Here is a 26,148-nt window from a genome sequence, read left to right as displayed (position 1 = left end):
TTAATAAAACTTTCTGTGTGTCTTTAGGTGGATTCAGGATTGGTTCAGATTCACAATTGAACTACCTCCTAAATGTCTGGACCGATTTTGACGATTTTTTTGTGTGTTCCAGTGAATTTAAGATTGGTGTGCGTCTTCAGGTGGCTTGGAGAATGGTTTAGATTCACAATTGAACCACCTTCTAAACGGCTGGACTTATTTTGATGATTTTTTGTGTGTTCTAGTGAGTTTGAGATTGGTTTAGATTCTCAATTCCGTCCATATAATATAATTCTCCTCCTCATGTGTCTGTTAGTGAACTCCTCCTAACGACTGGACTGATTTTTCAAATTTAAAACGTGTTTACAGGACAACTTCTGTCGGGTCCACTAGTAGATATATAAAATAAGTATTTATTAATTACACAAGAATACACATTCATTATTTCTTTACAACATATATTTTACATTTTTGCTAAGCCTTGGCAACGAATCACTGAATAGATCAGGTGAATTGATCCCCAAAATAGTTCTGCGAGAAGGTTTTTCAAATAAGTTTACAGGTTTACGTGGGCATCTAGGCACTCTAAAAATAAACATAGACACAAGAAAGGAGTTGTCATAAACACTGTTAATACTTTTGAATAAGAAAAGTAAATTCAATATGTCACTACGTTGTTCAAGAGTTTGTATATTAAAATATGTCTTTCAATGTATGTTGCGAGTAATCTAGATTGCCAAAGTGAGAAAGACAAGTGACAAAGAAAATGGTTCTGGATTCTTTCAATTCTGATACAATAGCAAAACTTGGAAAGTAATATTTATTTATTAGCATCGCCAACACAATAATCACTAACTAATTACATTAAACATTATTCTAAATTGCATGACATGTAGATTAGGATTATTTTATTGTTGTTTGCTGAGTTCTCGTAGCAGGTTTCATCATGCTCGCTTAAATGTCACTGCTTGTGGCGGCGACGTGGGACGGGTCGTCCCCTTCCCTATTTTCATAGGTTATTATTATTATTTCCCTATTATGGTTGAGGGAGGCGATGGCTGGCTCATGCGTCATGCTCGTGAACGGGCGCTGCTTGGGGTGGCAGGATGATCCTGTTGCCGGCGACTCGGTTTCAGATTCTTAAAAGTTATTGTGTGTATACATATGTATGGATATATACATATTTATTTGTTTATAATCGCTTATAAAATGCTCACAGAATACCTTTATTTATTTATGGTGTATGTGGATGATGCAGCTATTGTATTTGAGTGTGTTTGTTGCATCATTTTACAAATTATATTGTAATTGAAATGATTTGTAAATCGATGTAAATGTAAATCTTGATATAAAAGAGTGACAATAAGTTTTATTGCTACTTCTTCTCATTAGCTCAACCCTTTACGAAGTAGCGGTAGATTCAATAAGAAAAATATATATATTTATTTTGACATTCATAAGTGCAATTTCCGTGACATTTAAGCACCGCATAAGGAAGCTCATTCCATAGCTTGGTTGTTCGTGGAAGAAAGTACCTTGAAATCCGCACTGTGGAGGTGCTCTACACATTTTTTTTGGATGGAAAAGGAGGACAAAGGAGCGTACGGGTCACCTGGTGTTAGGTGACCCGCCGCCCACATTCTATTGCAACACAAGAGGAATGACAGGAGCATTGCCGGTCTTTAAGGAAGGTGTACGCGCTTTTTTTGAAGTACTATATATCGTATCGTTCCTGAAACACTGCACAAGTAAGCTCATTCCATAGCTTGTTGTAAATGATACTTGATGTCGATAGCTACTTGATAGCTTGTTGTTGAACCATCTTGGAAGAAAGTTTCTTGAAAGGCGCACTGCGGAGTAGCGCGACACATCCATAATGTGGGTGGTAATCTGTGGCGTGTCGTGTGAAGGTGAAATTCGGCTGCAGGTATCGGGTGAAACAGATCTTCGGAACACTCCCCGTGATAAATGTGGTAGAAAACACAATGAAGCGACGTCTGTATACAACGCCAAGTGATCCAGCCGTTCACAGAGCAATGGACCCCGACAATTCGAGCAGCTCTGCGATGCACGTGGTCAAATGGTTCGTGCTCATACTGGGGTGCACTAGACATGAGATGACAGCAATACTCCATGTGTGGCCGGACCTGCGCTATGTAGAGCGATAGAATGTGGACTAGCTTGTAGTATTGCCGTGCTCTGTTGACGCCCTGCTTCTTCAAGTGAATACTGGCTTATATATAATATTATATCCATCAGAGGGAGAGAATAAGAATATTAATATGAATAAATTATGCAAAATACTGAGCAGTTAACACTTAGATTATAATTTACTATTCTAGACGACTTTGCACGGTCTGATGAATACAAAATTCAATTTATATATTTTAACCTCTACTATTTTGTTTTTTTCGTTCATTGCGCATAGAATATTATATGGTACTTCTCATCTGCCTATAGAAAGAACCATTTAGATCCCACGCACCAACTCTTTCATTTCATTCATCATTTATACGTCTAGATAGAATGTCTAGACAGCTGTGAAAACGTCGAAAAAAATAGAGGCTAACAGTAAACCTCTATTTTGGGCAATGCACACTAACACGCAGAGACATACAAATCGCGGGTGTAAGACGTAGCTTGTCACGCACACTAAAGTAATACAGCTGGCTAGCAGCAAGAGGCTCCATATCTAAGCTATCGATGTATATGAAAATCCCAGAAAATTTACAAGATAAAATATTTATTACGAAATTCAAAAGAATTCATACGAAACGTCGTGTGTTGTTTAGATTACTTTAACATTAACGACTTTCTTAATGATACCACAGATTGGTAATGGAGCGACCGCCCTCAGGCTGGTTAATGTTTTTTTTACGATATTACATAGTAACTATATTTTACTTAAAAACGAATGGAGCCCGCTGATATCATGTTTTTTCTTTCGTTACATTCCCGTTATTCTCAGGTCTCAAAAACATACTTGTTCAAAAGAGTGGTCAAATCATCAAAAACGTTGATGTTAATAAGTGATTCTAATTCTTATTTTGAATAAAAATATTTGAATTTGAATTCGACATAGTAAATGTTTCATATGAGGTAGTTTGTTTTGTTTTTCATAGCAGACTATGTACGAAGTAAAAATTTCATAGAAATTAAAATCAAAATATAACATTAATATTAAACAAAACACAACGAACTAAAATCTAATATTTCTCACACAGAACCTATGTTAAAAAGTTTAAGAGTTTAAATGTGTTGTTTAGTTAAAGAGACTTTATTAGAATGTGTAATTAGTTAGGAAATACATTCTACTAATAAAAATTTTTAATAAAAAAACAATAAGCATAAAAAATCTATTCCAAAACAGTATAATATGCACTAAAAAGTAAAAAAAATAATTTCGTATTCTTCTACAACTTAATAATATTTTTTTGTGTTTTCGTAAGTAAAAAGAAATGAAAAACATTAGACTATTTAACAGCTATTACTCTTTTTAGAATCGGTGTAATCTCGCCGCGCCTCGTCGCGTCGCGCGTGCGACACAAGCACATCTCACCTATAACTATGTATGTAGTTACAAACCTACTATGGCTGACACCGACTAAATTTAGACCGACCGACTGAAAAAAACTACATTTAAATTGAGAACATCCTCCTTTTTTGAAGTCGGCTAAAAATCTGAAGACAATCCGCTAAACAATTTATACACGAAAGCACGAAAGGTTAATTCAATTCATAGGATCTGCTTCAAGCTTATTACATTTGACGGAATGCTGGAAATTTAAGGGGTGCCTGTTATTTCTTCTGCCTTATATTCGGAAAACGTATTTTATTATATTGACACGTTCACTTATAAATATTAAACGATCATGAATAATAATATAAATTGGGCTTCATTTTTAACGGTACACAGTTTTATATGAAATCCATTTCATCTTTATTTGGATGTAAGACGTATTTCCTTGAATATTATATTGTATTTTACATTTATCTTATAATCTTTAACGAGCAATTCTTGTATATAAATATATATTCTGAATCTCGGAAACTCTCTCGGATTTTAATGCTAGGTTTTAATTTAAAAAAATTTAGTTTTATACGTGTTTTATTGAGAAACTGCTACATTAGAATACAAAGGTAAATTTCGCCACACTATACAAGACTATAATAGCTCAGATGGGACATTGGGTGATCCAGAAAGCAGAAGACCTCGGCTCGAACCTAGATGTCCTAGTAGTTCTTTTTTGTTCAAGTTTTGTACCTTCTTAAAAACCGAGCAAAGCGTCCAGATACTGTTACAAATGGAATATCAAAATTATCTTTTATATAAATTTTCTCTTTAATGTAGGATATCAATCGGAAATGATTTGACTTGTTCAGTTCATCAAGCGAAATTAAAAATTTTTTATTCAGTCACAATCTTATATCGGCGATCCGAAATATTAATTGGAATTTCAGTAATCGATCTATGGTATGTTTTGGTGATCTTCTTTTCATTCCATCCATGGGATGACGTGTTGGTTCATACCAATTATTTTTTTATGAAAATAAAAGACGAGACAAGCAGGACGTTCAGCTGATGTAATTGATATATGTCTATTACAATGCAGTGCCGCTCAAGATTCTTAAAAAACCTCAAAATTTCTGAGCGGCACTACAATTGCGCTCGTCACCTTGAGAAATAAGATATTAAGTCTCATTTCCCCAGTAAGCTAGCTATTACGCCCTTCAGACCGAATCACAATAATGCTTATATACCTATTACTATTTCACGGCAAAAATTTGCCCCTTGTGGTACCCATAATCTTGACTTTCCAGAGTATCGTTTCGAACGGAATTCAATAAACGAGATTTTTCTACAAAAAGAATTGTGTTCAATGTCAAATGCTCATGCTAATGTTATTTAATGAAAATTGTATTGATTTTACGTAATTGTATAGCTTGTGTACTATAGACATCATCAGCCGGAAGACGTCCACTGTTAGACAAATGCCTAACCTAAGATCTCCACGACGATCGGTCCTGCGCTGTCCTCATCCAACCTATTCCAGCGAACTTAACCATATCGTCGGTCCATCTTGTGGGGGGCTTACCAATACCGGTCTTCCGGTACGTGGTCGCCATTCGAGATTTTTTCAGCCCCACCGGTCATCTGTCCGTCGAACTATGTGCTCTGCCCATAGCCACTTCAGTTTCGCAATCATTGTTGTGACTTTGGTTCTCCTACGGATCTCCTTATTTCTAATTCGATCTCGCAGGGACACTCGGAGCATAGCCCTGTCCGTTGCCCTCTGAGCGACCATGAGCTTTCTCATCAGGCACATAGTTAGCGACCACGTATGCGTACCGTACTGTAGTATTGCATAAATAAATATAAAAAGTGAATTGCAATTCCCACCAGAGCTAGTATAAAGTATATAATTGTAAGCCAAGTTAGACAGTTATATAGTGATACATAAGATTGTGCCTTTCATCACCACAGAAAGCACTTAAGATTTTTCCGCATCGTTTCACACTGGAGCATTGTGACATGACTGATGGCCTGAAAATAGACGAATACCGAATATGCTTTTGTTATGAGTCAGAGTTGCAGCCTTAGTTTAAGGACTGGTCTCTGCTACGCTCCAACTAGATACCGCACTAACTAAGAGCAATAGCTTTTTTATAAAGGCAACTATTAGATGCTTGTGTGCGTGGCATCTTGGCACTCAATGGCATCTTTCAAATTTTGTAACATACACTTCGTGTTATTATACATTAAAATTAATAAAATACTTACTGATGATATGTGATCCCAGTGTTTTTCTTATTTCTTGTAGTATTATTTTAACAAAGTTTTACTACGTAATCCGGCATTTTAGTTTCAATTATTAGCAAAGTTTAACAGAACATATGGCAAGTCAACGTCGCACGAATAAACAAACAAATAAAGCTGTTCCTGGACGGTCAAGCGCCTTGATAACAATCACATAGATTTATGCTTGAGCAAAGCATGTTTTTCGTTTGTAATGTTTGCTTGATGCTTGAGTGCAGCATTAATGTGATTTCTCCGTGCTTCATAACCTTCCGTGATCGGCAATTGCCCCCGCTCCGCGGTATGCCATAGATCGAAGCGATTTCGGCGCGCGCGCAGCGGCTTGTCAATGCGTATTATTTTACGTGTATTAAGGCGAAGAGTAAGCAGAAAACACGCAAACATGGTGTTTTTAGACAAGTTTTGTGGTGAAAGTATAGTATTTCGAGCTATGAACACTACTTAATCCTGTTACACATATCCTTAAGTCTTATTTGTAGGTTACTAATGCTTGCTGTTGGTTATAGTTAACACTGACGAGCCTTTTTGAACTACCACTTTTCTTTGAAGTTAAACAAGTTTTTTGGCATGGCGTGACGCATTTTTTTGGTAGTTCTCTCAGAAAAGTTATTCTTATAGCTTGTACTTTTTTGTGTAGGTTCATTTATTCAGATTAGTAGTGAATAACGAGGATTGTAAGCATATAAACTGTTTTCCACCCAAGAATTTTGAAAATATTGGCTTTGTTACATAGATGGCGGGCCGGCAGCCGTGAACTCATATCGCTCAAGGTCGCTGGCATTTAGTGTCGCCTTAATATATTGCTTATAATTAGAATTATTTGAGTGAATTTAACAGAAAGCTATTGAAACAAGCTATAAGACTATGCAATATAAACCAACTTTTAAACAAAATGAGGTTCAGAACTTGGTCAGGGCGTAGTGTGCACTTCTGATTTTGGTATGTGAAAAATCTAGTGACATAATATGTAACTTCCCGTTTTGGAGGATAGAATATCCTTTTGGTTTGGTTATTATTTTTTTTAACAACGCGACATTTTAATAGTGAACCCGGCTTAGAACTAAACCTGCGAACAAAGACGACGAATATTTGGATCAATTTTAATTTCATTTCACACTACTCAATATTATCAAATACTTGGATCAAGGGTACATTTGGGTACCAAATAAGAATAGAGCCTCTTGCTAGCTCAAGCTATTTGAGCAACAAAAAAAAAATACGAGATTGCTGTCAAACCAATTGACCGTCTAGTAACCGCTTAACTTAGATCGATTTTTTTGATTAGCTGTAATATTTTTTTGCATTGGTCATTAAAATTTAGATCTCAATCAATAAATTTTAAAAACTCTGCACAAATGAAAAGTTAATGTAATAATACCCAGTGTATTAAAATAATGTTAATGATAAGACTTAGCATGCATCAAAATTACGAGCGAAAGTGCAATGCTACACACAATTGGGTTAAATTAAGTGTCCTGGGCGGCACTGCATAGTAATCGGCAGGGCGTATCACTCACTATCGGGTTAAGGTATTGCATCACATCACTATTTTTTTATTAAAACAATGAAATGAAATTAAATATAAAACAATGTTGGTAGACAAAAAATACTAAAGTAATTTAAGCGACCCATTTCACTGTCAACAATGCAATATTATGACAAATTGAACAATATATTATAATATAGCGCTTTCTTATATTATTTTTGGACTTTTTTGAGCCCTTATTTTGGGATGGAGACCTTAAAACCTCACCTTATTTTAAGCTAGTGAATTACTTCTATGTTGCATGTTACCAAGGTCTTACGAAACCACCTTGAATTCTCGCAATGCAGATAATTTATCGTGAATGAGACAATAATTCTGTTTTATTCGCCTTATATTATATCTATGTACGTCATGGAATATTTAAAAGTTCACTAACATTAAGTTATCCGAACTCCTTATGTCCTACGACAATACAATATTTAAATTACTTTAACCTTGTATCCTGACTTGGAACACCAGGAAATAAAAAAAGATTAACGATATACTTAGGATATGAGAAGACATTGAGCCATTTAACTATAAGTCTCTTTGATGCTGTTTTCTTACTAAAAACTCAATAGAATTAATAATATTACAAAAAATAACACAAATTATTATTTCAAACGATTTAAAGTTGAAAATAAATGCTAAATATCGAATTCATTCTTGTAAAATTAAGTCCACTGGCTTATTAAAATCATTATAAAGTTTATTTTTATCGATATGAAACAAATTCTCTAAACTTATGTTTCTTTTAGCTATCCCAAATACACCAGTGAAAACCGCATTGAAATCGGCTGTTTCAGCAATTGGCGTGTACAAACAGACTGCAAAAATTCATCAGCCTAAAACAAGAAACAGTTAATAATTGCTTGGGTGTAGTGATAATACTTTCTATCATACACATAATATCTTAACCTATCCCCATCACAATACCGACTTAATTTGTTTTCCCTTTGGCATAGACCTCTAAGTTCCAAGTTCCCGCCTACAGCATCTATGTGACTTCGCCATCGAAATTCCTCTTCCCTCCTTAGTCATTCACTCTAGACAGAGTGGTCGTGGTTGCATGATGAGACTGTAAGTACACAAAAGACGTATCTGTGGTGGATTATGCAGCCTTCGCAATGCACCTCCACTTGCCACGATCTTCAGCGTTACGGGAACATTGAACCATTGAAATTGCCTATCTCTGTTTCTTTTCCCATCTCTTGACTGCCAGACTATGACCCTTTCGCTCAATTTTTTTAAATTCACAAACCATATATATCCACACCACTTCCACTACTATCGAATCATAATGAGGAGTTCCGAAGGAGAACCAAAGCCACCGTCATTACCCAAATGATTGCGAAATTGAAGTGACAATGGGCACGGCACATAGTTTGACGGATAAATGGCCATTCGGGCAGTTAAGTCCTCAAATCGCGATTACGTACCATAAGACGTAGTGTTGGTAGGCCCCCCACCAGTTGGACCGACGATCTGGTTAACATTGCGGGATATACTTTGGATGAGCGCAATGCAGGACCAATTGTCGTGGAAAACTTTGGGGAAGGCCTTTGTCCTGCAGTGGACGTCTTCCGGCTGATGATGATGACTGCCACTACGATGTTCTCATTTCATATTCAACTTGGTTGATTTTCTAATGTATGAATTTCTTATTTTGTCTCTACCGTGTAGCATGCATGCTCCTCTCCATGACTCAGTGGCATATTAACAAGTCTGAGAACTGTTACAATGTTTCTTCTGCATATCTTTACTTATCAGGAGACACACGTCCTCTGCTGGGGAGAAAAGCCTCTCCCAAAGATCTAAGCGTCTTATCAAGTGAATGACATCTCAACTCCTTTCTGTGTCTCATAAAAAATAACCTGTGCATGCAAATCGGTATCTTGTGCGTCTAATTACAAAATGCCGCTGAAAATCCGAGAGAAGCGTCAATAAAACGTGCCATATTCCATAATCAATGGCTCTTAGATCGACAAATTGCATTGAAACGTTAAAATTTTATTGGCTACATCGTCGCTGTTTTCTTTAAAATTATCTTTTTTTTATGAAAATACGGGACGAGACGAGCTAGACGTGCAGCTGATGGTAATTGATACGCCTAGCTCATTACATGTAGTGCCGCTCAGGATTCTTGAAAAAACCAAAAATTCCGAGCGCCACTACAATTGCGCTCGTCACATTGAGACATAAGATGTTAAGTCACATTTGCCCAGTAATTTCTCTAGCTACGGCATCCTTCAGACCGAAACACAATAATGTTCACACATTACTGCTTCACGCCAGAAACAGGCGCCGTTGTGGTACGCATAATCTAGCCGGCATTCTGTGCAAAGGAGCCTCCCTATCATTTTCACCAGACCTTAATGTTTTACCATAACTGATTACATCAAAACATTATTTTTACTTCCGATAAAATAAATGTATTATTATTTATATTAACTTTTGTAGAAAAATATCTTAATATAAAGAACATAAAAGACGACCCGCATAAATCAAACTGATCATGACCTGTTAAATACTTTTGTAGTATCGTAAAATATGGCCAGCGAAAGAATAATGTTTGTTATAATAATGCGAAGAGTATGTAGGCTTGAGATTTCCCGCTACGGTGAAGCCTAAAAGAAAACTTGCGCGCGAATTCAGGCAGATATCGTTCAGTTGAATGTAAGGTTCGGGTGAGCGCGGTAGTAGCAACAGTGCTAGGGCTGGCAACTGTTTACGATACGTGAACTTTTCAAGAGATTGTGCTATTAGTAATTTCTATACTCCTTAAAAAATAGCAAAACAATTGTTAGTTAAGTTGTGAAGTTTGGACATTTATTTAATATTTTTATGTGGAAAGTTCTTGTTTTTCAAGTGCACTGGAATAACTTTCATTGTATGTGTTATTTATAGACTTGGATGAATTATACAGGTTAGTAAATTACTAGTTTTAAAATTTTATGATTAAGCTTTGAAGTGTGATTTGTCTTATTTCTTACACTGTTCTTGATAAGACTAACTTCCCTAAATTATATTAAGCTTAATAACTTTAAACTTAAAATTTCTTTTTAGTTGTAACATTATAAACAATTAATTCTTATTGCTTATAACGTTGGGTCATTAATAACCCATTTTTTCTTGTAATATTTGAACTATCGAATTTCTTACTGAGTAATACTAATTACTCAGTAAGAAATTCGGATTCCTCTTTATAAAAGCAAATTGTTGTAAAACCAACATTGCTTATGATGTTTTCCTATTTTTACATCATTTAAAATTACATAGGGTTCTCAAACTTTTTTAAATCTCGATACCCCACTACCTAAGAAAATCTTTTCTACAATAGCTTTTTTATTACGGCAACGTGCGTGGCATCTTAACACTCAATGGCATATTTACAATTTTGTAATATACGCTTCGTGTTATTTTACACTGAAATTAATAAAATACAAAATACTTACTAATGATATATGTGATCCCAGTGTCTTTCTTATTTCTTGTAGTATTATATTTAAAAAGTTTTACCACGCATCCCGGCATTTGAGTTTCAATTATTAGCTAAGTTGATGACCTCACACATTGTTCGAGACTGGCTCGAGTACACCCGCTTGGGCGTAGTATTTTTTGCCACACTTAAGGACTACGCCTGGGGTATAATTACATTAATTAACCTTAATCTAAGTTCTCTAAATATGATTCCTCAAAAGTGTTTTCAACGTATGATGTGTCTTCGTCAAAATTATTACCACAAACACCATTTTTAAAATCTTGTTTATCGTTATTGATGAAATATAGACAGATGCTTTGAAATTAAACGTTTACTTAACGAATAATTATGAATAACTAACATAGTCACATATTGTCGGTATTATCAACTTAATTTTGAACGATTTTTGGATTTTTTATTACATTCTTTTTGTTTGGCAATTTATTGAAAGCGAAATATTCACACGGGTCATCAAGTAAAATAATAATACTAAATAAGCTATACGTATTATACCATTTTACTGATGAAAGAAGTTAAGTTAATTTAGTGATTTGTTTAACAGAGAGGTTTCTAAAACCTGTGGAATCTGCTTTATTTGGCATAACGCTGGATTTCAAAAAACAATGGAGCCGCCGTATTAAGGATACGCGGTCAAAAAGATTAAACAATTAACTGACTTAGACGTGGTGCGACTAGTTTACTTTAGTTGTTACTGTTATGGGGCAATGCTGCCGATGTTAATACCATCTTTTTGTTGCAGAAGACGGCTATTCCCGTTATTTATAACCTATTAAAATGAAATATTGAGAGCAAAACTTAAAGAAATAAACATCTTAAGTGTTGCCGGTCAATACCTTCATGATAATGTTATGTATATACATACACTCATAAGTGAAGTTGCTAGGAACTGTCTTATCCATAATGTTAATACCAGGAACAAACATAAACTTATAATGCACGCTACTCGGCCAAGTTGAGTCAATAAGTCTTTTGTTGGGCGTTGCATATGCTTTTACAAAAAGATCCCAGAAAATGTTCAAAACAGATGTATTACGAAATTCAAAGGAATTGTTAAAAAAACGTTTGTGTGGTAAAGGTTACAATAACATAAATGACTTTACCACAGAATGAATTTACCGCCCTCGGGCTATTAAATAATAAATTTTATCATACGACATTACATATTTTTATCAAAAAAGCCCGGTGAGTTTGTTGCGCCCGTTTTTCTCAGATTGGTAGTTTTTGACTTTCAATGAGTGATATTATATCCTATCTTAAATAATAACATTTGTATTTGAATATAATCGGTCAAGTAGTTTTTGAGTTTACTCATTAAAAATAAAATAACATACCAGTTACTTCAAAAAGTAACTATTTATCCAAACTAAACGTTTAGTTTCAACTTTGAAATTCAGATACACAATAGTATGTTAATATTTTTCTTTTTACTAGATAATTTTTTAATGAATGTTATTATTATATTGAAAAGAAATGCATAATAGAATTGCAGCTTCTAATACAGAAATATTGGTCTAGGGGCTAGCAAATTGAGACGTTTGGTACATTGCGACATAAATCATTGTCCTCAATTACTTGAGGCTGGTTGTACAATGAACACGGGAGATTAGATAACAAATGGCAAATTGTGGGTTTCTTCAGGGCCATCTCTTATGACAGGAATAAATCTACTGCAGTACCCCGCGAACGGACTGTTTTAATTTTATGGAATAGGAGGACAAACTAGCGTACGGGTCACCTGGTGTTAAGTCATCACCGCCGCCCACATTCTCTTGCAACACCAGAGGAATCACAAGAGCGTTGCCGGCCTTTAAGGAAGGTGTACGCGCTTTTTTTGAAGGTACCCATGTCGTATCGTCCCGGAAACACCGCACAAGGAAGCTCATTCCACAGCTTTGTAGTACGAGGAACAAAGCTCCTTGAAAACCGCACTGTGGAGGACCGCCACACATCCAGATGATGCGGATGATATCCTAACTTGTGGCGTGTTGTGCCAAGGTGGAATTCGGCGGCGATGATCGTTATTTGTATGATCATCTGTCTCAGCAGATCAATCATTGATTATTGTGTAGTGCCTCCTCTCCACTATCGGCGATGATCATTTCTTGTATGATCGTCTGTCATCGGCAAGTTAATCGTTGATCATCGTGGAAGCATCCACACGATCGTCCGTTATTATTTATTAAGCGGCAGTCCTTCAAGATGGACGTGGCTTATAGCTGCTACCATTCACTAAATTTCAGTATACCTACAATTATTTTGTCAATTTAGTTGAACGTTTGTTTTGATGTAATAACTTTTTTAATAAAATTGGTGAGCGATTATAAACCTCAAAGTAACGATAAATATCTGACCGTCATACGACGTCGTATAGCGATTATTTATCAACGTCGTACGACGTCGATAAATATTGTACCTATTTATTTACCTTTATTAATATCTTTGTGATAGTTATGTTTGGGATTCTATATTTCTGGGTAGTTCTACGAATTTAAATGTTACTTTATTTGACTGCCCAGTAGTCATTTTATCGTACACGCGCTATGTAAATAAAAGGTAAACAAAACAACGCCGCGACGACGAGGCCAAGTACGAACGGCTTCCCTCACTGTCCAGTGTCCTCCAGTGAATGAATGACTGGAGATCGTGTGGACACGCGCACGCGATTACACACGAATTCCCTTTGATGCGTGCCCGATATACTGACAAGTTAACTCGAGCGGTTGGCTTAGAGTGAAAGAGCGCTCGGACAAAACCGAAAGGTCGCGGGTTCGTTTCCCGCGTCGTCCATAAATTTTGATTGCAAATTTAATTTGTATAATTAATCCAAGAAGTGAGGGACAGAATTAGAAAAAATGTTTAGTTATACAATAAAAAAAAAACATTTACAAGAACCGACTTCAAAAACTCAAAATAGCTTAATAGATATTTTATTACCTCTTATGCAAATCTTATACCTTTAATATTAATAAAATACTATTATTTGTATGTGTTACCTTTTGATAGGGTTTAAGTCGGTGCCAAGCCAAATGTAATAGCAGGTACCTACACTCGCCATGAACGTTTGAAGTTTTTCAAGTTTGTTAGCTATTAATGACGGGTAGCCTAAGACCCACTTCTCCGCAAACGGGTTAATAATAACAATGTATAACTTCTACAAAAGTAGTAAACAAACTATACTAACATCTTCCACGTAAACAAAAATATTCATAAAAAATGTTCATAAAATGAACACTAGTGGACTAAATGGCAAACATTCCGCATGAAACTAAAGATGAATCACGAAAATCAGATCATAAATCTCAGCGCAATACACAAATATATACCACTCCAGTTGAGAACCTCCTACTTTTCGAAGTCGGTTACTTACTATAATCAAATTACCTCAAAGCGATATGTTATACTGTGTACAAGCTATCTATGGCTTTTTGTCCTCTTATCTTGAACACAAGTACAATGGGTTGGTTAATCGAGTAAGCAGAAGACATATTACAAAGACGCTGTGCTCTTCGATCCCACAGCCATTTTAATCGAATTGTTCTCCCGTTGTAGAGAGACAAATAGACATTTAATGTACCTTTGACATTATTGTTACGTTTAGCATTGGAACTCACTGAGTGCAGTCCTAGTAAGGGAAACACTTTAAATATAAGCAATAGGTATTGTGTTTTGTTTTAATGAAGTGCGCAAAATTTTTGTTTTTTTTTTTCGATGTTATACCCAATATTTGGTAAGTTGCTATATTTGAAATACATCTAGACTTTAGATATTTAGTGGGAGGCTCCATTGCACAGGACGCCCGCTAGAGTACCACAACGGTGGCTATTTCTGCCAAGAAGCAGTAATGTGTAAGCATTACTGTGTTTCGGTCTGGGTGACATTACTGGGCATTTTAAATGAGTCTAACATCTTATGTCTCAAGGTGACGAGCGCAATTTTAGTGACTCTCAGAATTTTTGGGCTTTTTAAGTATCCTGAGCGGCACTGCGTATCAATGGTAATCCATCAGCTTGCATTTTTATTGCAATATTACAGCATTGTCATATAAAATTGTGTGTGTAAAAAAAATAAAACAAAATATGAATAATTTATGCATGGTCTTTATAGCTTGTTATAATAGCTTTCAGAAACATTCATTGAAATTATCCTAACTATAAGCATTGTTTTGCTACACTACACTTTAGCGTGTAAAATTCTCGCGCCAAAATGCTCGGTACTCAACCTTTTTTTATTTTAGTTTAAATCTATTGCGTTGGTTCAGTTCATACTTACAAAATCGTGTTCAGTCTATTATTTTTAATGGGCATCTTTCCTCCCCCTGCCGTAACCTCATCGGGCGTCCCTCAAGGATCTATCCTAGGACCATTACTATTTGAACTCTTCATAAATGATATCTCATCTCGTTTCAAACATTGCAATTTCCTTTTATATGCGGATGACTTAAAGATATACTCCTGTGTTCGCGATCAAAATGATTTATTTGAAATGATAAATTGTTTTTGATTATTCGCGCGATTTATAACCTAGGTCCTAAAGAAACATTAAGAGAAAAATTTAAAGAAATAAACATTTTGACTGTTGTTCTCAATACATTTTTGATAATGTTGTGTATGTTCATAAGCACATTGAGGAATTTTCTAGAAACTGTGACATTCATAAAGTTAACACGAGGAACAAACATAAACTTGTTATGCCTACTACTCGGTTGGGTCGAGTTAGTAAGTCTTTTGTTGGGCGATGTATATGCTTCTACAATATGATCCCAGAAAATGTACAAAACAAATGTGTTACGAAATTTAAAAGAATTGTTAAAAAACGTTTGTGTGGGAAAGGTTATTATAGCATAAACGATTTTCTTAATGACACCACGGACTGGGATTAAAGCGAACACCCTCAGGCTGTTTAATTATTAATGTTTATTGTACGATATTACAATATGGATTACAATAATCCATATTTTACATAAAAAAAAGCCCGCTAAGTTTCTTGCGCCCATTCTTCTCAGGTCTGAGGCAGTCTCTTTTGAATGGGTGGTAGATTTTGACGTTCAATAAGATATATATATTTATAATATAATATATAATAAATAAATAATATAATATAATATATAGATAATTACCTATAAATCCTATTTTGAATAAAAATATTTGAATTTGAATTTGAATTTAAAATTAATACAGTTTGATTTAATGAGATTTGAAGAATATTGTAACATAAATAAACTTTTTCTGGCCCTTAGCAAATATATTCATTTGACATTCACAAGAAATTTAAATATATTAACTACGAGTTTTCAACTAGGTGGCTACATTCTTTACTCAGACAAAACTGTCAGAGACCTTGGTGTGTATCTAGATGAATGAAATGGGTGTGTGGGCGGGTAATAATTAAAGAGTCCGCTGGCAGAGGCGTCCAATCTTTTACAATTGGGTACGTTCATATTTTTTTTAAAGTGCTTCCTGAAAATCAAAAGCTAAGTTCGCCCTTATTAGGCGTTTATGTGATTCTTTCCCTTAAAAAAATGATTAATTAGTGATTCAGGATACAAACATTGCTTTGAATGCGAGCTAACCTTAAGCTTAAGTCCACTATAATGACGACTTACGAAAAACAATTCTTGCATCATTAACAACAGCTGCTGTTCGACCGTCGAACGTTTTTAAATTCCCATAATTATACGAGATAACAAAAGTTATAAAATTCACTAACATAGCTGTCACGCATCTAAAAATGCGGTTCGTTTCTCATACCAAATAAGTAAACACGAACGCATTTCGCATAAATCATTCATCTCTTTAAGAAATAAGTTTTGGATACTGTAATCATTTAGTTTACTATCCATTGTAACAGTTTATTTAATAATAATCGAAAATGCACTGTGTACAATGTACAAGATCGCCATAGTTTTAATTCGGAATTAGAAGCATTTTTTATTTATTACAAACAAATATACAATTCTTTACAAGACTAACAAAACTATGTCATGTTAAATAGTATTGATGTACAATTAGTAAATTGTCGAACAATTTTTATATAGATTGAATGATTAGCATAGCTCCAACTGTAAAAGTTAGGGGTATTTTGGTGATTTTTTTTCGCACTGGTTATAAGAATAGAAATGTAATGAAAAAATGAATTCTCTTCTTATTTTTTTTTTTAAATATAAATAAACCGTCGAGAAATGGTGTCAACTATGCGCTATTTCGGTAATTTCTTCTTATTTTATTATGAGTCTTAGTTTAAGCTCAGCTTAATCTCAGCTGCCAAACGATAAGTACCACATCAGAGTTTGTGCTAAGCTTGATCTTAGCTAACTTTTACGCAAGTTAAGGCTGAGTAAAGTCTTAGTACAATATTAAGGTCATATTTTTTATCAACCGACCTTAAAAAATAGAAGGCTCTCAATTCATCGGTATATTCCTATCATAAGTTTACAGAAACCCTCATTTGGTGAAAATATGAAAATAACAAATGACCACCGGTACTTTTGAAAAGAAAGTTTTCAGGTGTTGTGATAAGATAGTACCATTCAATTATTCTGATGGTGACGCCAGACTTATGGGCACTCCATAATAGAACCAAGTCGCTTCCAAAATCTTTCGCAGTTCTTGTTTGCCTCATCGAACTCCCTCCACTTAGCTCAATCTTTTGTTTCTGTCTTACAAACCAGCTGACGCATTCAAATAAAGACTTGGTCTCCGCAATTCAAATTCAAATACTTTTATTCAAAACTAGCTGACCCGACAGAGGTTGTTCTGTATATAATAACTAAAATAATGTTTTTATATGAATTTGTCAATAATATATCATAACATCAAAAATTACTTCGTAAAATATGCACGCTGCTGTCGTAATGAAATTGTTTCACAGCAGAACTGTCAAACCGTGCGTCAATAAATTCTCTCATAGAAATTATGTATGGACACATCAAAGGAAAAACAAATTTGTTGTTTTTATTTAATTTAGCAGCATTTTCCTATTTATTCACCTTTTAAACCTTCTCTGGACTTCCACAAATAATTCAAAACCTAAATTTGCCAAATCGATACAGCCGTTCTCGAGTTTTAGCGAGACTAACGAGCAGCAATTCATTTTTATATATATAGATAGGATGGTACATCACTTAGGCATTGAAAGTCAAAAATTACCACCCATTCCAAAACGAATGCCTCAGATCTGAGAAGATTGGGTGCAAAAAACTCAGACATTTTTTCATCAATAAAATATGTTTACAAAGTAATATTGAACAGTTAAACTTATTATTTAATAGCCTGAGGGCGGTCGCTCCATTCCCAATCTGTGGTATCACTAAGAAAGTAATTTATGTTATAGTAACCTTTACCACACAAACGTTTTTAACAATTCTTTTGTAACGTAATACTTTTATTTTGAACATTTTCTGGGATACTTTCAGAATACTGTGTTGCTGTCGTGAACATTTTGTTCGACAGTCGAGTTTTAAACAATCTTCACAACTCTTTCGTCCATCAACTGTAGATCTTCTATAGAAATAAGACCTTGTAATTTAGTTACTTATTAAAAACATAATCTTTTTTTACGAAAATAACGGACGAGACGAGCAGGATGATGGTTAATGATACGCCCTGCCCATTACAATGTACTGCCGCTCAGGATTCTTGAAAAACACAATAAAATTGAGCGGCAATATAATTGCGCTCGTCACCTTGAGACAAGATGTTGAGTCTCATTTTCCCAGTAATTTCACTAGCTACGGCGCCCTTCAGACCGAAGCACAGTAATGCTTACACATTACTGCTTGACGGCAGAAATAGGCGCCGTTTTGGTACCCATAATCTTGCCGGCATCATGTGCAAAGGAGCCTCCCCCTAGTAAAAGTAAAAAGAAGAGTTACTTATTAAAAACATAATCACTAAGTCTTTATAATTGAATCCTCGGAGATACTCGATAATCTATTTACCAATTTGAAACCTTAATAAGATTTGCTTGCACAATATACTATGTATTTAAATTTTAATTAAGATCTCTAACGTTCATTCAAAAATAGAAAATTCGCCAAGTTCGGAGGGATTTGTTTACACAATTTGCTAGAATTCAGTTGACAAATCTCATGTTATAAACAGACTCCTTTACACAGGATGCCAGCTAAATTATGGGTACTACAACGGCGCCTATTTCTGCCGTGTAATATAATACCCATAATCCAGCCGGTATACGTAGTGGCGGTAAATTAAAATATAAGAAAAGTAATTTTTGATATTCATGAGCGTCATTTTCGCGACCTACGTAATAAAAACAAAGTAATTTTGATTTGATTTGAATCGTGATTGCGCCTGTCACTGTGAGAACGAGTAATCACTAAATATGCCGGAATCCACGCAAGAAAACTTACTCTTACTAAAAGTAAAATTATTAACAAATTAATAAGCAAAATCACATGTAAAATAGAAAACAACAACTTCGTATCATCGACAAAATTGCTTAATGGCCTACATTGCTGATAATTATTTAAAATTAATCATTAAAATAGTTAGGTTTATATTTGCACGTAAGAGATTCTAAGACAGTTGGTTATCTATCAGTGTCTAATAAAATGATTTGATTTGATGTATGAAAGTTACATAGGTTCAAGCAAATTTCGATCTTATTTGTGTATTATGACTGTAGGAAAATGACATTAAGGTGGTTCACGATTACATTTTGTCGATAGTGCAATTTTTTTCCTTTATAACATAAGCGCAGATTAGTTGATGATTCGACGTATAATTAGGCTCGGTATCCACCAAAGCGGAGAGGAGACGAGTAGAGATGAGCCGTGAAACTGTCAGGCTATTAACACCAAAGTGGAGAGGAAATGTGGGCTGTGAAAGCCCGGAATCAGTCGAGTAATGTCTACGAAAGAAAGACATCAAGTCGGTACAAAAGTTGCTAGCTTGAGGAAGAGGAATAAGAGTTAGACTGACATAGATACGGTGCGACTAATATACTTTAGTTATTTTCATAGTATTGGTCCTAGGTACTAAAGAATCATTAAGAGAAAAATTAAAAGAAATAAGCACTTTGACTGTTGCTTCTCAATATATTATTGGTAATGTTCTATAATATGTTCATTAGCACATTGAGGAATTTGCTAAAAACTGTGACAATCATAATGTTAACACGAGGAACAAACATAAACTTGTTATCCCTACTACTCGGCTAAGTCGAGTTAGTAAGTCATTTATGGGGCGATGTATATGCTTTTACAACATGATCCCAGAAATTTTTTAAAACAAAAGTATTACGATAGTCAAAGAAATTGTTAAGAAGCGCTTAAGTGGTAAGGTTACTATAACATAAATGACTTTCTTTATAATTCGACAGATTGGGAATGGAGCGACCGCCCTCAGCCTATTAAATAATAAGTTTAAACAATATTACTTTGTAAATATTTTTTTTTGATGAAAAAAAAGGCCACTGAGTTTGTCGCACCCATTCTTCTCAGGTCTGAGGCATTCTTTTTGGAATGGTTGGTAGTTTTTGACTTTCAATAAGTGATGTCAGATCCTATATGGAATAAAAATATTTAAATTTGAAAATTTGAAGAAACGCTCTTAATTCTTCAATATTTAAACTATTGAAGGAAACATAGATTCTAGATGAGGCGCCACCAGGCAGCCCACCTACACGCATCTCCGCTCTGTCGCGCCACTTGATCGACGCGACACAAAAATCTATAGAAAAATGAGACAACTCCTCTCCTCTCCACTTGATCCATTTCCACCGAAAAAAGCGGAGAGGAGAGGACATGTATTTTAATAACCAATTAGAGTTCGTTATTTTTACATAACCCTATTGAGGCGCCTCTGGGCCCCACGGGCCAATTGTCTCGACACCAAACGGCACAAAGATGTAAGACTCACTGCCCAGCACCAACTGACGTAACTTGGACATAAGAAGAAGCCAGAGTGGTTTTAGTTAGATTGTTAAGGGGCTTTTTCGTGCGCCTATGTGCAATGTGCGTAATAGTTATTTATGCAACTGTTGTGTAATAAGGGGTATTAACAACAATGTGGCTTTATCTCACGAGGCGAAGCCGAGTGTGATAATAGTATCACATGAGTGTTTTAATACCTTATTATCAGCAGTTGCATACAAGACTTTATCTACACCCATAAAATGAATCCTCTAAAAGGTTCTTAATCAGTTAGTCCTAGTAGTAACCTATTATCATCCATTACTGATTATATACAAATAAACTAAGTATTAATGAAAAAATTATTTGTTTTAGTAGTAATTCACAGTTTGTATAGTGCAATAATTAAAATTCACTTGAATATTATATTCTTTTGCAGCGTTTAAAATGAATCGCTCATTTTTTGTAAACAAAACAATAAAAATGGCGGCGATTCGAATAACCTACTTTTTTAACGGCGCGCGACGTTCTGGTAGTGTGGAACACGCGTAAACGAAAATGTTCTTTTCTTGAAATTCATACAGATACCACGCATCGTGCAATAAGAATGTGGGTGTCTGTTCAAACTCTTTGAGCATGAAGGGATTGAAAAAAAAAACAGGAGTGTTGTTATGAAATTCAGTACAACATTACAACACTCGTTTGGATGATGTAATGGCTATTAGAACATTGGGTGTTTTAATGTTGGCAATAAGCTAACTGTTTCAGAATCTTTAATAGAGGATTTAAAGCATCGGTGTAGATAAAATAATTTATCTAGGTATTTGAGTTCACATCAGTTGTGGACTGAGTATAATTTAAAATGTATATAATATGTATGTGAGCTGCGTCGAGTGATCAAGCGAGAGTGAAGAAGCGTAGAAGGATATGTGGAAATAACGAAATCTGATTGATTATTAAAATACATTTCCTCTCCTCTCCCTTTTGGTGGATACAAGGCCTTACTTCGAAGTTGAGCACGTGGCCTTGCCATTGAATATGAATTACGCTACTCAAAAGCAGCTTCATAACTCGACGCTAGCATATTAATTGCATAAGTTTTCCATGATCAGATTTACCCGAAATTGAGAAAATTTAGCAATATTATTAATATTAACATAAAAAGGAAGTGAAATAGAATTGAGCTGTTTTATTTTACTTCAAATTGATTAGAACCACAGAATAAAGACGAATATGCATAAAAGGCATTAATTTTCTCAAAATTGATTCCTGTAGAATTCTTTTTGATGTCATTTCTAATATACTAGATACTACTACCGCCTCGGAAACAAATGGCGGCCTGAGAGAGAAGAAGCTTTTTTTGCGCTCTTTTAAATAAAATATACAATATTTTATAATAATCATAAATTAATCCCAGGCTGTCCGATCACTTAGATATTCAGCTATGGAGTAGGACTTACGATAGAGTAATTTTTTAATAAAACATTCAAATGTATTTTTAGATGAATGCCTGAACAACGGCTGGGAATTCATTATTATAATTTATATTGTAATAGTTTTTTATTTAGAAATTTTACTCAGTCAACACCTTTTTAAAAAATAGATACCTTAGCTGAGCGCTAATAAGATTCATTTTAAATTATACTCAGTCGGCAGTTGACGTGAACTCAATATATTGATAAATTATTTTACATCTACTCGTACTTAATTACAGGATATATACTCAAGTCTGAGGCGCACAAAACAGCCAATAGGAGTCTATTAACACTACTTAGCTATTTACTGTTACAACCATTCAAGACCACAGCTTAACCTTATAACTTGCACGATGGCACTAGAATTGCCGATTTACTTTTTCTCATTAGTTCTATTTATTTATTAAGCTTAAGTTACAATTTACATGGTCATGGCCATAACAATTGATGTTGTAAAGCATGCGAAGGCTGGAAAAAAGTGCCTTAAAATTTATATGTATTTAAAAATCAATAATAATATTAAGGGTGCAATTTAACGTAGTAATAAACTCAAATAATTTATATGTAATGTATCATAGAATCGATAAAAATGTAGACTATACAATGACTTTCAGTGACATGTAACCGCCCGGAAAATCATGAAAGCAGACGCAACATTATCGAGAAAAATCGATTAAATGGGCTTTTGTATCTGTTGTAGTTTTTATTTAAACGTGCATTTATCTTTTTGTCTTGTCTTGTTTTTATCTTGTTGTGAAAGACTGTTAAAAATCATCATATCTATGTGTTTTTTTCAATCGGTAGTTAATAACATGTTCTATTACATAAATAACCAGTTTCATGGAATTATTTTAAAAATTTGGAAAAACATACTTATCTATCTAAAATTCTTGCAATAAATAATTATAGTCTTTTTTTAAGAAAATCGCCTGAACTTTGGAACCCCCCTAAATATTTTCTAAAATACTTAGAACATTTACTTGAGTCGAATACTTTATCAAATAGGAAGCCACCAAAGTTATTTTACATACAATAGAGAGTGTGAACAATAAAGCCAAATTACTATATATTATCGCAAATTGGCATCATTAACCGGTGGACATCAAGTTCCAAATAATGATATCTTTGAAGTAAGTAAATTTCCTTACAACTCATTTGTCACGCACTAAGAGTTTATTATACTTACTTAGTTTATTACATAGATGTAATCACAATTCCTACCCTGAGCTGTCGTTTACAAACTTCGGCCGTATATCAAAGTTTAACTCATAAAGTTGTAAAGGTATTTTAACGACTTGACAGTAATCATGTCGTTTACATAATTTTTTTTGAAGTGAAACTTCTTTAGAATCGTTGTGATTTCAAACCGGATGCAACGGAAAAACCGACAGGTAAGAGACACAAATACAATGTGTAGGATGAAGCCGGCAAAGAATGAGACAGAAATATGCATACTATTTTATTGTTATGTATGACGCGATATACCTATACCTTAATATATTCTTATGTCATACGCACGACTTATGTTGAAATCATGTGTCATCCTAGCAACATGTACCAGGACTTCATATGCAGTTTAGAGGTACATGCACAATGCATGTGAGAACACATGTGTACTTTGTACACACGTAAAATTTTATTCATATAAATCGACCTAACTCACGCTTCATCAGTGTTGGTACCGACTAGCTTCGGACCATTCGGAGATCTTTAATGTAGTTAGTGTAGCCAGTTTGTGGTAACGTCCCGTCTCGCACTACGGCTTGATAAGACGGGGGGCGCGAAGTGTGCATGCGGCGATTGTCTTGATTTAAAATGATTGCGAAACTGAAGTGGCAGTGGGCAGAGCACATAGTTTGGCGGACAGATGGCCGTTGAGGTAGTAAAGTCCTCGAATAGCGACCATGTACCGGAAGACGCAGTGTTGGTAGGCCCCCAACAACATGGACCGACGATCTGGTCAAGATCGCCGGAATACGTTGGATGAGGGCTAGAGCGTAGGATCGATCGTCGTGGAAATGTTTGGGGGAGGCTTTTGTCCAGTAGTGGACGCTCCCAGCCGATAATGATGATGCTGATGAGATTCATGTATTATTTCCATCCTCTGTGAATCGGTTTCTTACAGCCCAATAATATGTGATCAATTTCGAATGGTCGATGTGTGCGTTAGCTAGTGGTTTCATATCCAAAATACTAAGAAGCTGACTGTTTACGACTTTTCAATCAAAACCGATCTAGTGTATTGTAAGTCTTTGCACTGTTCTTAGTAATTACCACTAAAACTTCCACCGGATTATTAATCATTATTAACGTTTTTTTTTATGGGGAATAAAGAATTGTATAAACTGATTTTTTTTTAAATTTCCCATTGCCAGCGAAGTCGGAAGAACATAATTTTTTTGTGAATTTCTATATTATTTTAAAGTAATTTGCAATATATAGGAATTTCTTTAATGGAATCCCACTAACATTCAAACCAACATTGTCTGTCAGAACTGTCATTATTAAAAAGCTGTGCAGAGGCAAGCCTAGAACGCACTCATTTTAATGGGATAGTTAAATCAGTCAAATTTTCCCCGCGTACTATATTCATGACTAAAGAATTGTGCTAATTTATTCGTATTTCCTTTATGCAACTAAGTGCACTGTATATTGATAAAATAAAATAGATGGGCCAAGAGTTAATTAGAACGTAAAATGCTGAAAATATAAATTACTTCATTTGCAAATCACCTAAAATGCGAAAATACGGTCAGTCTTGATAAAATATTTATACCTGGCACAGGTAAGGTAGCAAAGGCTCTGTAAAGAGCTATGACACAATATGCTAATATGACTCAGTATTTAACTAGTCCATTTCTGGAACCGTACCCTTTTTGTGGATATAGCATGCCATATTGCATCGTTTGCGGTCTTTGGAAAAATTATTAGAAATTTCGAATCCAATGAAGTTAAATTTGCGCATAAAATATAATATTAACCTACGTTTTTTTCTAAGCTATTATAAATATTTTGAATTTCATTTAAACAGTTAACAACTGTATATCTTTCGCGATTTAGGCCTTCTATTAACTTTTGCTATTTTGACGCTATTGTAAGTTACATGTATGCTGTATATCTTGCGGTTTCGAGTTGATAAAACCTGAAATAAGGAACTAGCATTTCTATCTCACCTCTTTACTTGTCTTTTGCGTTTCTTGCTATTAGAACTCTTATCTCTAATTTGAATATTAGTCATACACTTGGTAAATAGTTAATATTTTTTAGTGTTTGTTTACCAGTTAAGCTACAAATATGTTACTTGCAGTAGTATAACGAAATATTGTGTCAATAATAGTGCATGATTTTTTTTTAAGAAAAAATTTCCAGATGATCAAAAGTACGCGCTTACAATTATAATACAGAATTAATGATTGAACTCAACCTTCTGAGCGGCATAGCGATTGCACGCGTCTCTTTGAGAAATAAGATGTTAAGCCTCAAATTTAATTTGTACCAAAATTTACGGACGATGCGGGATTCGAACCTGTGCCTCTCAAGTTACGTCCCAGTACTTGATTGTGTTCGATATCCAACGCTGGTCAGAAAGCTACTTCACTGTAGCGTAAAAAGAACTGCACTCGATCTTCTGATTTCATATTATTCAAACAACGGATAGGTTGTTTCGGAGGGTCGACGTGAATGGCAGGAGATCTCCTGGGACTGCTCTCAGGATGAGGATTCCACAAGGGTAGATTTTTAGACCATTCCTCTTCCTTATCTTCATAAATGATCTTCCTAACCTTGTAGACAAAAAAAACATAACGTAATATAGTTTGCCGATGACACATCATTGATATTTAAGGTAAAAAGAAACCACGTTATTAATGACGAAGTAAACGACATTCTATCTGATATATATCCATATTTAAAGATTTTCTGAAATGAAATATTTCAGTACAGTGTGCTATGAAAACCTATATTTTTTATATTTATACA

At 34.7% G+C, this 26,148-nt stretch overlaps 1 protein-coding gene across 2 annotated transcripts in view; it reads left to right on the top strand.

Moving 5' to 3' along the window:
- Positions 1 to 10,006: 10,006 nt before the first annotated feature.
- LOC126973891 (neuropeptide CCHamide-1 receptor-like) overlaps positions 10,007 to 26,148 on the top strand; it is a 444,867-nt gene continuing 428,725 nt past the window's right edge. For both annotated transcript variants that reach the window (XM_050821255.1, XM_050821256.1), the window contains exon 1: positions 10,007 to 10,248. The gene's annotated coding sequence lies outside the window, so the exon portion shown is untranslated. The remainder of the gene's footprint in view (positions 10,249 to 26,148) is intronic.

The sequence above is a fragment of the Leptidea sinapis genome, chromosome 30 (genome assembly GCF_905404315.1).
Source record: "Leptidea sinapis chromosome 30, ilLepSina1.1, whole genome shotgun sequence".
Lineage (NCBI taxonomy): Eukaryota > Metazoa > Arthropoda > Insecta > Lepidoptera > Pieridae > Leptidea > Leptidea sinapis.
This window is presented reverse-complemented; position numbering and strand designations above follow the sequence as displayed.